The following is a 17,019-nucleotide window of genomic DNA, read 5'->3' as shown; positions in this document are numbered from 1 at the left end:
CCGCATGCACCCTGGGCTGCGCAGCCCCAGCCAGCCCGGTCGGGGCTCAGCGACCCCTACCCCCGGGACCCCGCACCGGGGCTGAGCGCTCGCCTCCCGCCGGCCGCGGCTCCACGCCCTCGCCCCAGACCCTTTGCCAGAGAGCGAGGGTCGGGGAGCGAGATCCAGGGTCCGAGGTGACCGTCGTGGTTGGGGCCGAGGTGACCGTGTGGTAGGGGACTGGGACAGGAGTCGGAGTCGCAGGGCGAGGGCCCAGGTCGTGGCTGGAAGCGTCAGGCCTCTCTCCTCGTTTGGCCGAGCGGCCGGGACTCCGGGCCGGCAGCAGATGGAAGCGGGCGCCGCCCTGCCCGGCGGCGGCCGGGGCCTTCTGGGGTTTTCCCGCGGGCGCTCGACAGGGCGGCAGCAGCTGCCGCGGTGAGGACGACTGCCGCGGAGAGGACGACCGCCGCCGGTGCAACCGGGTGCCCGCGCCCCTGCCCGGCCTCTGGGGCGCCCAAGCGGGCCGTGCTCACCGCGGCAACTCCACGCCCGCAGCTCCAGCCCAACCTCACAGCCTTGTCCTGTCCCCAAGCAAGGAATCGGCCTCCCTGTCCACAGGGAGGGAATCCGGCGCAGGTCGCAGCCGGCCTCTGGCTTTCGTGGGGAGGGCACCAAGGCTTCAGGTTTCCCAGCTCGCGCGTTACCGTTCAAAGGCCCCTCCTGGAGCTCTGAATTGAGGGGAGCACTCCATGCCCCTTCCTCCTCCAAAGAGGGCGGGAGTCACAACACTGAAGCCTTGCTCCAAACAAACCCCCCTACCAACCCTCTCTACTGCTCCCTCCTGACCCCCTTTCTCTGTCCATTATCCGTCTGAGGGGGTCCAGGACTTGAGCAGTTTCTGAGAGCGATTTCCTTTATCTTTATGGTGGGGGGTCTGGTTCCCCACTAAGTATGGTATCATCCTCTTTTTGGCCTCTCACCAACTCTGCCCGCCCCCTCCCTACACACACTCATCCCCCAACCTCCCCAAATTGTGGGTTAAACCGATTTTGAACTTATGTTATTATGAGTTTGAAAATACTTTTCCCCTCCGGCGCTGTGGCTCACGCCGGTAATTCCAACACTTTGGGAGTCTGAGGCGGGCGGATCATCTGAGGTCGGAAGTTTGAGACCAGCCAGACCAACATGGAGAAATCCCATCTCTACTAAAAATACAAAATTAGCCGGACGTGGTGGCGCATGCCTGTAATCCCAGCTACTCAGGAAGGCTGAGGCAGGAGAATCGCTTGAACCCGGGAGGCGGAGGTTGCGGTGAGTCCAGATCGCGCCAGTGCACTCCAGTCTGGGCAACAAGAGGGAAACTCGGTCTCAAAAAATAATAAAAATAAAGAAAATACTTTTCCCAGTTGGTTTGTGTAATATACTATGATTACATTTCCTTTTTTGTTGTTGTGGAGACGGAGACTCGCTTTGTTCCCCAGGCTGGAGTGCAGTGGCTGGATCTCGGCTCACCACAACCTCCACCTCCCGGATTCAAACGATTCTCCTGCCTCAGCCTCCCAAGTAGCTGGGATTACAGGGGCCCAGCAGCACACCCGGCTAATTTTTGTATTTTTAGTAGAGATGGGTTTTCACCATGTTGGCCAGGCTGGTCTCGAATTCCTGACCTCAAGTGATCTGCCGGCCTCGGCCTCCCAAAGTGCTGGGATTACAGGTGTGAGCCATCGCCCCGGCCATATTTCCTTTCTTATCAGACTTTTTTTTTTCTTTTCTTTTCCTTGGGGTTAGTGATTGTCTCAATGGTTGGTTTGTTAAGGCTTCTATGTACCCATCATTAATTTCCACCCCCCCCCCCCACCCCACAAATGCTTTGCCAGAACTACGAGGCTCCATTCATTCAAACTCATCACATAATACATCTATTTTGTTTTTTCTTGGAAATATCCCTCCCATGCCAATCTTAACTGTTGCTCACTAGACGAACTGCACAGCTGTTCTGGGAATTCCCTTCTTCACCATCCTGGGAATTTTCTTTACTTCTTTGTGTGAGTCCCCTTTGTCCTGGATTCCATGTTTGTTTTTCTCCCTCACTTTGGTAGAATATGTCCTCCGGTAGCTTTCTGACAAAGGATGTGGTGAAGGGGAAGATTTTTTGAGATGTTGCGTGTCTGAAAATATCTTTTTTTTTTTTTTTTAAGGGACGAAGTATTGCTATGTTGCCCAGGCTGGAATGCAGTGGCTATTCACAGGCACCAGCATAGCCACTGCAGCCTCAAACTCCTGGCCTCAAGCCGTCCTCCTGTCTCAGCCTCCTGGGTGAAAGATATCTTTATTTGATCTCACTTGATTAATGTGACAGTTTGTCTGGTTACGTAATTCTAGGTTGGAATCCATTTTTCCTTAGGACTATGACTTGTCTTCTCATTTCTGTGTTATTGCTGAGAAATCTAAGGAAATCCTTACTTACAAAAGAACATAACTGTATACCTTTTTTGTTTGTTTGTTTGTTTTTTGAGATGGAGTCTTACTCAGTCACCCAGGCTGGAGTGCAGGGGCGCGATCTCAGCTCATTGCAACCTCTGCTGCCCGGGTTCAAGCGATTCTCCTGCCTCAGCCTCCTGAGTAGCTGGGATTACACACGCCTGCCATCGCGCCCAACTAACACAACTGTATACCTTTTGTATGACCCTAATTTTATTATTAATTCTGGAAGCTCTGAGGATCTTCTATCTTTGATGTTTTGAAAATGCAAGTGACAGGCCAGGCGCAGTGGCTCGCGCCTGTAATCCCAGCACTTTGGGATGCCGAGGCAGGTGGATCACCTGAGGTCAGGAGTTTGAGACCAGCCTGGCCAACATGGTGAAGCCCCATCTCTACTAAAAATACAAAAATTAGCCGATGCGGCAGCAGGTGCCTGTAATCCCCGCTACTCGGGAGGCTGAGGCAGGAGAATCGCTTGAACCTGGGAAGAGGTGATTGCGGTGAGCCAAGAGCATGCCATTGGACCCCAGCCTGGATGACAAAAGCAAAACTCCATCTCAAAAAAAAAAAAAAGAAAAGAAAAAGAAAATGCAAGTGACATGCCATGCTTTGATGTGCATTTTCACTCATTGTGCTAGACAGAGAGCCCTTTCAATTTAGAAACTGTTGCCCTCAGTTCTGGAATTTTTTTTGCTTTGTTTTTCTTGCATTACTCATATCTTCCACCTCCACACACTCATACCCCACTCCGCTCCACCCCATGCATCTTTGTTCTTTCTTTCTTAAATTCCTGTTACTTGTATATTGGAATCTCCAAGTAAGTCTAAGCCTCTCATCTTTTCTCTCACACTTAACTTTCTTTTTTCCCCCACTGTCTGCAAATTTCCTCAACTCTATTTTCCAAACTTTTCATTGCCCTTTTATCAATGTTGCCTTCTAAACAATAGTGTGCTAGGCCGGGTGCTGTGGCTCATGCCTGTAATCCCAGCACTCTGGGAGGCTGAGGTGGGTGGATCAACTGAGGTCGGGAGTTCAAGACCAGCCTGACCAACATGGAGAAACTCCACCTCTACTAAAGATACAAAAATTAGCCAGGCATGGTGGCCCATGCCTGTAATCCCAGCTACTCAGGAGGCTGAGGCAGGAGAATTGCTTGAACTCAGGAGGCCGAGGTTGCGGTGACTCGAGATTGTGCCATTGCACTCCAGCCTGGGCAACAAGAGTGAGACTCTGTCTCAAAAAAAAAACCCAAAAAACAAAAAACAAAAAACAATGGTGTGCTAGTAAATTTCTAACAACCAACTCTCAGAAGCAGGGGGAAGAAAGCCTTGATTTGTAGTGTTTGCCTATTTTGATAGTGCGAATATTTCCATCATGGTTGCTTTCAAGCTACTAACATTGTATCACTGAAGATGGAGTCAGGAAGAGATGCACAGTAGCATATCATAGCATTCCCACTATATAGATAGAACACATATAAATAATCTCAAGAGCATAGATAATAATAAAATGTAGAAAAATAATTTGGGGCCCGACGCAGTGGCTCACGTTTGTAATCCCAGCACTTTGGGAGGCCGAGGTGGGCGAATCACCTGAGGTCAGGAGTTCGAGATGAGCCTGGCCAACATGGTGAAACCCTGCCTCTACTAAAAATACAAAAATTAGCCAGGCATGGTGGCGGGTGCCTGTAATCCCAGCTACTCAGGAGGCTGAGGCAGGAGAATTGCTTGAACCTGGGAGGCAGAGGTTGCAGTGAGCCAAGATCATGCCATTGCCCTCCAGTCTGGGCAACAGCAGTGAAGCTCTGTCTCCAAAAATAATAATAATAATTTGGAAGTAATGATTTTTGAGTATTTATTTTGGTTTTTAATATAACTGATTTAATTGTAACTTTACATAATAATTTAACAGTGACAGTGTTTTAACAACTGGCTTTTAAAATTTCTAAAAATTCAACAGTTGATTCTTACAACCTGGTATGAGCCAGCTCTTGTAAACTATTGCTTCAAAATAATCATGGTCTCTAATGTAATAAAGGTAAATCAGGGATCGGGCACGGTGGCTCACACCAGTAATCCCAGCACTTTGGGAGGCCGAGGTGGGCAGATCATGAGGTCAGGAGTTCGAGACCAGCCTGGCCAACATGGTGAAACCCCATCTCTACTAAAAATACAAAAATTAACTGGGCATGATGGTGCATGCCTGTAATCCCAGCTACTGGGGAGGCTGAGGCAGGAGAATGGCTTGAAGCCAGGAGGCGGAGGTTGCAGTGAGCCGAGATGGTGCCACTGCACTCTAGCCTGGGTGACAGAGCAAGACTCCATCTCAAAAAAAAAGGTAAATCAGAATAATCTTCCAAATGCAGTTCTGATCATGTCACTCCCTTGAGTAAAGCTCTATATTGCTTCTGTGCTTACTGAAACCCTCAAGGCTCAATTCACATTCCACCTTTCTTTTTTTTTTTTTTTTGAGAAGGAGTCTTGCTCTATCACCCAGGCTGGAGTGCAGTGGTGCGATCTTGGCTCACTGCACCCTGCGCCTCCCAGGTTCAAGCAATTCTCCTGTCTCAGCCTCCCCAGTAACTGGGACCACAGGTGCCCGCCACCATGCCTGGCTAATTTTTGTATTTTTAGTAGAGACAGGGTTTCACCATATTGGTCAGGCTAGTCTCGAACTCCTGACCTCAGGTGATCCACCTGCCTCAGCCTCCCAAAGTGCTGGGATTACAGGCGTAAGCCACCGCACCCGGCCCACATTCCACCTTTCTTATTAGTTACTCAAACAAATATTGATTAGGTATCTGCTATGGGCACGGTCTTAAGCAAGCTTAAGCAAGCTGCTGAGGATACAAGGATGAGTAATATACATTTCTTTTCTTTTTTTCTTTTTCTTTTTTTTTTTTTGAGACGGAGTCTCACTCTGTCACCCAGGCTGCCGTGCAGTGGCATGGTCTCAGCTCACTGCAACCTCTGTCTCCTTGGTTCAAGCGATTCTCCTGCCTCAGTCTCCCGAGTAGCTGCGATTACAGGCATGCGCCACCATGCCTGGCTAATTTTGTATTTTTAGTAGAGATGGGGTTTTTCCATGTTGGCCAGGCTGGTCTCGAACTCCTGACCTCAGGTGATCTGCCTGCCTGGGCCTCCCAAAGTGCTGGGATTACAGGCATGAGCCACCACACCCAGCTGGAGTTTTTATTTTATTAAGCATTATATACTTTTCTCAATACAAGCCATAAAGGTAAAGTATAATGTTCATTTCAAAGACTGCTAGTTGATTTTTTTTTAATCTACAAGATATGTCCTCAGAAAAAACTGCTAGTTTATTCAGTTAAGTGCCAACTTTTTTTTTTTTTTTTTTTTGAAAAGGAATCTCGCGCAGTCGCCAGGCTGGAGTGCAGTGGTGGGATCTTGGCTCACTACAACCTCCGCCTCCTGGGTTCAAAAAAAAGGTAAATCAGAATAATCTTCCAAATGCAGTTCTGATCATGTCACTCTCTTGAGTAAAGCTCTATATTGCGGGCAGATCGCAAGGTCAGGAGATCGAGACCATCCTGGCTAACACAGTGAAGACCCGTCTCTACTAAAAAAATACAAAAAATTAGCCGGGCGTGGTGGCAGGCGCCTATAGTCCCAGCTACTCTGGAGGCTGAGGCAGAAGAATGGCGTGAACCCGGGAGGCGGAGCTTGCAGTGAGCTGAGATTGCGCCATTGCACTCCAGCCTGGGTGACAGAGTAAGACTCCGCCTCAGAAAAAAAAGAAAATGTAGAAAATGTTCATGGAATAATGCTGAATGATCAGAGAGCAGTATGGCCAGGAATGGAAGGAGTTAAGAAGGTAGAAAGCACTCATTTTGCAATGCCTTTATCTGAGAAATTAGGGATATTTATTTACTTGCAAAAGTCTCCATCTTAGTGTTCTTTGAAGGAGGAGTCAGTAGCTTAGGCTCTTGAAAAGGTCTTTAAGACTCAGATTTCCAAACTATTTATTATAAGCCATGCTTCTCTCTGAAAAACTCTTGATGTAACAAGAGTTTCAGAATATAACAAGTTCCCCAATTCTGTTTCGGAGTTTTATGGTGAACTCAATGTCTATTCATGACATATTCTGTTCTCCCTTCTTCCACTCAGACACGTTGGTAAAATTTAAAGATTTCTAAGAAATGAAAAGTAGCTTCTAATGAGGAAAAGGGAACTGTGCTTTTTTTTTTCTCTTGGTCTCACTCTGTTACCCAGGCTGGAATACAGTAGTGCAATCATGGCTCACTGCAGCCTCAAACTCCCGGGCTCAAATGATTTTCTTACCTTTTTTTTTTTCCCCCTGTGATGGAGTGTTGCTTTGTTGCTCAAGCTGGAGTGCAGTGGGGCAATCTCAGCTCACTGCAACTTCCGCCTCCCAGGTTCAAGCGATTTTCCTGCCTCAGCCTCCCTAGTAGTTGGGATTACAGGCATGCGCCACCACGCCCAGCTAATTTTTGTATTTTTAGTAGAGACAGGGTTTCACCATGTTGAAGGCTGGTCTCAAACTCCTGACCTCAGGTGATCCGGCCATCTCGGCCTCCCAAAGTACTAGGATTACAGGCATGAGCCATCGCACCCGGCCCCTCATCTCCTCTTTCAACTACATTTGCTGGGAAGGGCAATGAGCAGTGCCCCCTTTCCTTTTTTTTTTTTGTTTTAATTTTATTTATTTATTTGTTTTTGAGATAAGGTCTTGCTCCATCATCTAGGCTGGAGTGCAGTGGAGTGATAACGGCTCACTGCAGCCTTGACTTCCTGGGCTCCAGAGATTCTCCCACCTCAGCCTCCCAAGTAGCTGAGACTACAGACATTGAGCCACTGCACCCAGCCTTCTTTTATTTTTTGTAGAAATGAGTGTCTCGCAGCCTGGTACAGTGGCTCACACCTGTAATTCCAGCATTTTGGGAGGCCAAGGTGGGCAGATCACCTGAGGTCAGGAGTTTGAGACCAGCCTGACCAACATGGAGAAACCCCTCTCTACTAAAAATAAAAATTAGCCGGGCATGGTGGCATGCGCCTGTAATCCCAGCTACTCGGGAGGCTGAGGCAGGAGAGTCACTTGAACCCGGGAGGCAGAGGTTGCAGTGCGCCGAGACTGCGCCATTGCACTCCAGCCTGGACAACAAGAGTGAAACTCAGTATCAAAAAAAAAAAAAAAGAGCCGGGTGAGGTGGCTCACGCCTGTAATCCCAGCACTTTGGGAGGCCGAAGCAGGCGGATCACGAGGTCAGGAAATTGAGACCATCCTGGCTAACACGGTGAAACTCCGTCTCTACTAAAAATACAAAAAATTAGCCGGGCGTGGTGGCAGGCGCCTGTAGTCCCAGCTACTCGGGAGGCTGAGGCAAGAGAATGGTGTGAACCCTGGAGGCGGAGCTGGCAGAGAGCCGAGATCATGCCACTGCACTCTAGCCTGGGCGACAGAGCAAGACTCTGTTTCAAAAAAAAAAAAAAAAGAAAGAAAGAAAGAAAGAAATGAGGGTCCTGCTGTGTTGTCCAGGCTGGTCTCAAACTCCTGGTTTCAAGTGATCCTCCCGACTTGGCCTCCCATAGGCATGACCCATGGCACCTGGTTCTAGCTTTCCTTTTCCTCTAGTATTTGGTTGTCATCTCTTACCTCCCTAACATTTCAAGGTTCCTGGGAAAATGAAATTAGTTCTTCCTCACTAAAATGTGGCAACAGGGCTGGGCACGGTGGCTCATGCCTGTAATCCCAGCTACTTGGGAGGCTGAGGAAGGAGAATCGCTTGAACCCCAGAGGCAGAGGTTGTGGTGAGCTGAGATTGTGCCATTGCACTCCAGTCTGGGGACCAAGAGCAAAACTCTGTCTCAAGCAAAAAAAACGAAACAAAACAAAAAATAGCTGGGCGTGTTGGCAGGAGCCTGTAATTCTAGCTATTCTGGAGATTGAGGCAGGAGAATCACTTGAAGCTGGGAGACAGAGGTTGTAGTGAGCCGAGATCGTGCCACTGCCCTCCAGCCTGGGCCACAGAGCTAGACCCTGTCTCAAAAAAAAAAAAAAAATAGTATTAGATTATACCCCAAAGTATAAAATAAATACCCGTGAACCCATACTGATATAAAGTATTGAATAAATATAGAAATGGAAGAGAAGGTAAATATCCACTTCACGAAAGAATTCCAAATTCTTCATACAGATACTTAGCCATCAAGGTGGCAGAGCTTAATTCACCACAACCACTATTACCACACCTTGAGTGTAGTGCTACACTTGGGGACTTGCTTCAAAAGAATATAGGAGAGAAAAAGTAGGAGAGAAAGAGTACAGCAGAGAAAAAGAGTACAGGAGAGAAAAGTATGGAGAAGGTTGAAAAATGTTGGCCAGGTGATCAAGATTAATGTCATCAATGACAATCATATGGATATCAACCTGGATATGGTATGATAACAGTGGTACTTCCCTTTTGTGGTCTCCCTCCATAAAACCTATAACTGAACTCCAATCATTAGAAAAACATCAGACAAGGCCGGATGTTGTGGCTCATGCCTATAATCACAGCACTTTGTGAGGCCAAAGTGGGTGGATCACCTGAGGTCAGGAGTTCGAGACCAGCCTGGCCAATATAGTGAAACTCCGTCTCTACTAAAAACACAAAAAATTAGCCTGGTGTGGTGGCAAATTCCTGTAATCCCAGCTACTTGAGAGGCTGAGGCAGGAGAATTGCTTGAACCTGGGAGGCAGAGGTTGCAGTGCGCCAAGATGGTGCCATTGCACTCTAGCCAGGGCAAAAAGAGCGAAACTTCCTCTCAAAAAAAAAAAAAAGATAACTTTTAAATTACTATATGGTAAGTGTAATGTAAAGTCTAGTTTTTAATTTTGTTTCCCTTCCTAAATGTTGTATATTTTCTTACCAGGAACTCTTCTTGTTTTTTTCTTTTTTTTGAGACAGAGTCTTGCTCTGTGGCCCAGGCTGGAGTGCAGTGGCGCGATCTCCGCTCACTGCAAGCTCTGCCTCCCGGGTTCATGCCATTCTCCTGCCTCAGCCTCCCAAGTAGCTGGGATTACAGGCGCCCGCCACCACACCCGGCTAATTTTTTTTTTGTATTTTTTGTAAAGACAGGGTTTCACTGTGTTAGCCAGGATGGTCTCGATCTCCTGACCTCATGATCTGCCCGCCTCGGCTTCCCAAAATGCTGGGATTACAGGCTTGAGCCACCGTGCCCGGCCGAACTCTTCTATATCACTTGACATGTTTTGAGCTAAATTTGTAACCCTTTTTTGCACCCATTAGACGATAACACCATTTGCCTTTTATTTTTGGATAATTCAGGAATAAAAAATGGATCTCAAGCTTTATAAAACTTATAATTCTAGGCTGGGCGCTGTGGCTCACGCCTGTAATCCCAGCACTTTGGGAGGCCAAGGCAGGCGGATCACACGGTCAGGAGGTCAAGACCATCCTGGCCAACATGGCGAAACCCCGTCTCTACTAAAAATACAAAAATTAGCTGGGCATGGTGGTGCGAACCTATAATCCCAGCTTCTCAGGAGGCTGAGACAGGAGAATTGCTTGAACCCGGGAGGCAGAGATTGCAGTGAGCCGAGATTGTGCCACTGCACATCAGCCTGGCAACAGATTGAAACTCTGTCTCAAAAAAAAAATTATAATTCTATAGAAAAATAACATTTGTATAAATTTAATTTTGGTGTAAAAAAGTGAATTTAACTTTGGTATTGCACACTGGTAATTTCTGTGAGTTCTCAGAATTAAAGAACTGAGGTAACTTTAACAAGAACCTACATTAAAGCTTAGACTTTACTGCTACATAATATATGCCTTTAGGAAATATGTACTTCTACACCCTAAATAAGTTTTTTGCTTTCTTTTTGAGACAGTCTGGCTCTGTTGCCGAGGCTAGAGTGCAGTGGCCTGATCTCCACTCACAGCCATCTCCACCTCCCGGCTTCAAGCGATTCTCCTGCCTCAGCCTCCCGGGTACCTGGGACTACAGGCACGTGCCACCAAGCCTGGCTAATTGTTTGTATTTTCAGTAGAGACGGGGTTTCACTATGTTGGCCAGGCTGGTCTCGAAATCCTGACATTGTGATCTGCCCGCCTCGGCCTCCCAAAGTGCTGGGATTACAGGCCTAAGCCACCTTATCCGGCCCTAAAAATGTTTTTGTTGTTGTTGTTGTTGTTGTTGATTTGAGACAGTTTAGCTCTTGTTGCCCAGGCTGCGGTGCACTCCAGCCTGGGCAACAGAGTGAGACTCTGTCTAAAAAATAAATAAATAAATAAATAAAATCGTATTATGAAAATAAGAACAATATTTGTAATAATAACAACTAGCTGGCCGGGTGCGTTGCTCATGCCTGTGATCCCAGCACTTTGGGAGGCCGAGGCGGGTGGATCACGAGGTCAGGAGATCGAGACCATCCTGGCTAATATGGTGAAACCTTGTCTCTACTAAAAATACAAAAAAATTAGCCAGGCATGGTGGCAGATGCCTGTAGTCCCAGCTACTCGGGAGGCTGAGGCAGGAGAATGGCGTGAACTCGAGAGGCAGAGCTTGCAGTGAGCCAAGATCGCGCCACTGTACTCACTCCAGCCTGGGAGACAGAGCGAGACTACCTCTCAAAAAAACAACAACAACAAAAAAAAACTAGCTAAAAATAAAGGTCTGCATCTCTTAATATGTTCTGCTTAACAGCAGTAAATCAGCAATTGCAAAATAAAGGTTAATTTACAAACTCTGAATGGAAATCCAGACATCCAGACTATAGTAGTATTATAGAAGTGATGGCTGGGCACAGTGGCTCATGCCTGAATCCCAGCACTTTGGGAGGCCGAGGCAGGCGGATCACCTGAGGTCAGGAGTTCAAGACCAGCCTGACCAACATGGTGAAACCCAGTCTGTACTAAAAAATACAAAATCAGTCAGGCGTGGTGGTGCATGCCTGTAATCCCAGCTACTCGGGAGGCTGAGGCAGGAGAATCGCTCGAACCTGGGAGGCAGAGGTTGCAGTGAGCCAAGATCGTGCCACCGTACTCTAGCCTGGGTGACAGAGTAAGACTCGGTCTCAAAAAAAAAAGAAGTGATGCTAATACCTGACAGGTTGACCCTAATAATCATGTTGACATGATTTATGAAGTATGATGACATAATAATGCTGTTTTTTTCCCTAGAAAATGAAGAAAACATAAGTTCACACAAAGATTAGTGGTATTATCAGCAAAACTAATTTTTTTTTTTTTCTGGGCAGGGCATGCATGACATATTTACAGAATTATCTTTTTCATTTTCTTTTTCTTTTTTTGAGATGGAGTTTTGCTCTTGTTGCCCAGGCTGGAGTTCAATGGTGTGATCTTGGCTCACTGCAACCTCCGCCTCCTGGGTTCAAGCGATTCTCCTGCCTCAGCCTCCCCAGTAGCTGGGACTACAGGCATGCGCCATCATGCCCGGCTAATTTTGTACTTTTAGTAGAGATGGAGTTTCTCCATGTTGGTCAGGCTGGTCTTGAACTCCTGACGTGTGGTGATATGCCCGCCTCGGCCTTCCAAAGTGCTGGGGTTACAGGTGCAAGCCACCGCACCTGGCCAGAATGATCTTTTTCATCTGCATTTCATTACCATGAAACAAAGTAATCTTCATTAGTCTTGTCATAGGTTTTTATTTTTTATTTTATTTTATTTTATTTTATTTTGAGACAGAGTCTTGCTCTGTCACCAAGGCTGGAGTGCAGTGGTGCAGTGGCACGATCTCAGCTCACTACAACCTCTGCCTCCCAGGTTCAAGCGATTCCTCTGCCTCAGCCTCCAGAGTAGCTGGGATTACAGGCGCCTGCCACCACTCCGGGCTAATTTTTTTTTTTTTTTTTTTTTTTTGAGAAGGAGTCTCGCTCTCTCACCCAGACTGATGTACAGTGGTGTGATCTCGGCTCACCGCAAGCTCCGCCTCCCAGGTGCATGCCATTCTCCTGCCTCAGCCTCCCCAGTAGCTGGGACTACAGGCGCCCACCACCATGCCCGGCTAATTTTTTTTTTTGTATTTTTTAATAGAGACAGGGTTTCCCCTTGTTAGCCAGGATGGTCTCGATCTCCTGACATGGTGATCCACCCACCTCGGCCTCCCAGAGTGCTGGGGATTACAGGCGTGAGCCAACATGCGTGGCCTAATTTTTTGTATTTTTAATAGAGATGGGGTTTCACCGTATTAGCCAGGATGGTCTTGATCTCCTGACCTCGTGATCTGCCTGCCTCGACCTCGGCCTCCCAAAATGCTGGGATTACAGGCGTGAGCCACCATGCCCGGCCAGGTTTGTTTTTAATGCTGTCAAATTTTGAGATGAGTATATCCCAGAATACACTATTGGTGCTATTTTAGCTGGTTATTTCTTATTATCAGACTTGGGAAGACAGCATAGTATACTGTGGTGGTTTTCAAAAAAAATTCTTTTAGCAAGTAGAACCATTATCTTCAAACAAATTATAAAACAGTCACAAGTAGAACGTCTCTGTGAAAGACAAACGGGAATGCAGAGCCCACCATATTGCAGCTTCCTCTTCTCCCTGAGGGTAGCTTCCTGAAACTCTGGGGTTCCAGAAAGACAGCTTGGATACTTTAGTCATACTGGAAAACATGGGGTTTTGAGTCCCCTGTAGCTGAGTTTAAACTCCAGCTCTCTCCTTTGTGGGATGGTGTAATGGTGGGGGAGTTACTTAATCTCTTTGAGATTCAGTGAGAAGTATCTGAGGGGGTTGACTAATACTAATAGTAACTAACATTACTGTTTATGATTGTTGTGTGGACAGGTTGCTCAATAAATGGCAACTTACTTCACATTTGTTTCAAGTTAAATGTAAAACAACTTGTCCCACAGTCTGAAAAACAGCCCTAATAGTTTTTTTCCAGACATAGGCCTCCCAAAATTCAGGTTTAGATATTTCCACTTTGGCTCAGGTGGTTTTTTTTCTCCCCAGGTTATTAGTGTCAAGTTTCTTCCTGTCCCAGGAGTTCTAACTATGGCTTACTAACATCCTTATTATATCTCGTTAACTCTAGATAAACACACATACACAAATCAGTGGTTTATTATGAAAACCCTATAATATACAGTGAATGTTCCATGGTTCTCATGCTTTTCTTTCCTACACAAAGAAAACAAAAATGAGTAAACTTTTGGTTTTAAGAGTTGAACAGGACTGTTAAAACTGTTCCTTCAAACTACCTTTTATTAGGCAGGTCATTACTATTTTTATCTTGGAGGCCTTTTTTTTACTTATTATTATTTTTGAGATGGAGTCTTGCTGCATTGCCCAGGCTGGAGTGCAGTGGCACGACCTCAGCTCACTGCAACCTCTGCCTGCCGGGTTCAAGAGATTCTCCTGCCTCAGCCTCCTAAGTAGCTGGGATTACAGGCATGCACCACCATGCCCGGCTAATTTTTGTATTTTTACTAGAGATGGGGTTTCACCATGTTGGCCAGGCTGGTCTCGAACTCAGGACCTCAGATGATCCACCTGACTTGGCCTCCCAAAGTGCTGGGATTCCAGGCATGAGCCAACACACCCAGGCTTTTACTTATTTTTATTTCTTTTTCTTTTTTCTGTTTTTCCTATTCAGATAATCAATCACCAGTTGACATTCTTTTTTTAAAAAATCAAATTTGATTCTATTTCTTTAAGAACTTATCAGCTAATATAACATGTCAGTTTCCTCAAGCAAGACAAAATTTTTTTTCGGATATAGCCTCTGTTGACTTTTTTTTTTTTTTTTTAAGACGGCATCTCACTCTGTCGCCTAGGCTGGAGTGCAGTGGCATGATCTTGGCTCACTGCAACCTCTGCCTTTCGGGTTCAAGCGATTCTCCTGCCTCAGCCTCCCGAGTAGCCAGGACTACAGGTGCGTGCCACCACACCCAGCAATTCTCATGCCTCAGCCTCTTGAGTAGCTGGGATTACAGGCATCCACCACCACGCCCAGCTAATTTTTGTATTTTTAGTAGAGACAGGGTTTCACCATATTGGCCAGGCTGGTCTCGAGCTCCTGACTTTGTGATCTGCCCACCTTGGCCTCCCAAAGTGCTGAGATTACAGGTGTGAGCCACCACACCTGGCCATGTTGACTTATTGTAATAGTCTCAGTGCTAAATTTTAAGGAAATGAGGATGAATGGAGGATAGACACTGTACAAGTAAAAGGGAGGCTTGATACCTTGGTTATTTTAAGTCAAGTGCATTCATACTGATGATTATTCATTTCAGCACATCAGAGGCAATTTTTTTTTTTTTTTTTTTGAGACGGAGTCTCGCTTGTCACCCAGGCTGGAGTGCAGTGGCGCAATCTCGGCTCACTGCAAGCTCTGCTTCCCGGGTTCATGCCATTCTCCTGCCTCAGCCTCCCAAGTAGCTGGGACTACAGGCGCCCGCCACCACGCCCGGCTAATTTTTTTGTATTTTTAGTAGAGACAGGGTTTTGCCATTTTATCCAGGATGGTCTCGATCTCCTGACCCCATGATCCACCCATCTCGGCCTCCCAAAGTGCTGGGATTACAGGCGTGAGCCACTGCGCCCAGCCTTAGAGGCAATATTTACTGATCTTTTTTTTTTTTTTTGAGACGGAGTCTCATTCTGTCCCCCAGGCTGGAGGGCAGTGGCGTGATCTCGGCTCACTGCAAGCTCCAGCTCCTGGGTTCACGCCATTCTCCTGCCTCAGCCTCCTTAGTAGCTGGGACTACAGGCGCCCGCCACTACACCCGGCTAATTTTTTTGTATTTTTAGTAGAGACAGGGTTTCACCATGTTAACCAGGATGGTCTCGATCTCCTGACCTCGTGATCCGCCTGCCTCGGCCTCCCTAAGTGCTGGGATTACAGGCTTGAGCCACCACGCCTGGCCTTTTTTTTTTTTTTTTTTTTTTGAGATGGGGTCTTTCTCTGTCACCAGGCTAGAGTGCAGTGGCACGATCTAGGCTCACTGTGACCTCTGCCTCCCGAGTTCAAGTGATTTCCCTGCCTCAGCCTCCCCAGTAGCTGGGACTACAGGCACATGCCACCATGCCCGGCTAATTTTTTGTATTTTAGTAGAGACAGGGTTTCACTGTGTTGGCCAGGATGGTCTTGATCTCCTTACCTTGTGTTCCGCCTTAGCCTCCCAAAGTGCTGGGATTACAGGCGTGAGCCACCGCACCGGGCCTACTGATCTTTCTTGACTTAGACATGACATATGCTACAACTTTTTTTTTTTTTTTCTTTTTTTTTTTGAGACGGAGTCTCACTCTGTCGCCAGGCTGGAGTGCAGTGGCACGATCTCAGCTCACTGCAACCTCCGCCTCCCAGGTTCAAGCAATTCTCCTGCCTCAGCCTCCTGAGTAGCTGGGACTACAGGCAAGCACCACCACGCCCAGCTAATTTTTGTATTTTTAGTAGAGATGGGGTTTCACCATATTGGCCAGAATGGTCTCGATCTCTTGACCTCGTGATCCGCCCGCCTCATCCTCCCAAAGTGCTGGGATTACAGGCGTGAGCCACCGCGCCCGGCCTGACATATCCTACATCTTTTATCTTTAAAACTCTTGGCAAGGTGCGGGGCTCACCTCTGTAAGCCCCACACTTTCAGAGGCCAAGACTGGTCGATCGTGAGGTCTGGAGATCCTGACCATCCAGGCTAACAAGGTGAAACCCCATCTCTACTAAAAATACAAAAAATTAGCCGGGCATAGTGGCGTGCACCTGTAATCCCAGCTACTTGGGAGGCTAAGGCAGGAGAATCACTTGAACCCGGGAGGCTGAGGTTGCAGTGAGCCGAGATTGTGCCACTGCACTCTAGCCTGAGCCACAGAGTGAGGCTCCGTCTCAAAACAACAACAACAACAACAAAAAACAAACAAAACTCTTTATTTTTCTGGCATGATAGTGAAGCATGAGGACTCCAGAGACACTGCCTGGGTTAAAATCCCAGTTTGTGCAAGCTTCTTAACAAGTCTTGCTATTATTTCCTCATCTATGAAATGGAGATACTAATAAGTGTCTACCTCAGAGGATTGGTGTGCGAATTGAATGAGTTAAGCTTGTAAAAACTTAAAATATTGCCTGGCACATAGTAAGCACTCAGTCATTATTATCCTAATTTATATTTGTGCACTGGTGTCCAACCTTATTCATCAAGACTCATTGGATGAATCCTGATTCTATGCCAGGCACAGTGATAGACACCTCAGCTACCAAAGCATTCATCATCCGTGCCCCAAGAGCTTAACAGTAAAGGAGAAAGAAAAACACTTGCTGCCATAACACAAAGGTTCTTAACTTGAACAGGCTTCAGGAAGTCTGAGAACTTGAATGACAAAAAATATATATATTTATTTACACTAACCTCTAGCTAGAATTTAGCATCTCCTTCAACTACTAATAGGCGACAAATCATAGTAGTGTTAGCAGTGCCTGTGGCTTTGTTACCAAGAGAAATTACTGATATTTCTCTTGGGAGGCCAAGGTTGCAGTGCGCCAAGATCACGCCCTTGCACTCCAGCCTGGGTGACAGAGCGAGAATCCGTCTCAAAAAAAAAAAGAGTACAGACGA

The sequence above is a fragment of the Pongo abelii genome, chromosome 19 (genome assembly GCF_028885655.2).
Source record: "Pongo abelii isolate AG06213 chromosome 19, NHGRI_mPonAbe1-v2.0_pri, whole genome shotgun sequence".
In the NCBI taxonomy this organism is placed as follows: domain Eukaryota; kingdom Metazoa; phylum Chordata; class Mammalia; order Primates; family Hominidae; genus Pongo; species Pongo abelii.
Note: the sequence above shows the minus strand (reverse complement) of the source record.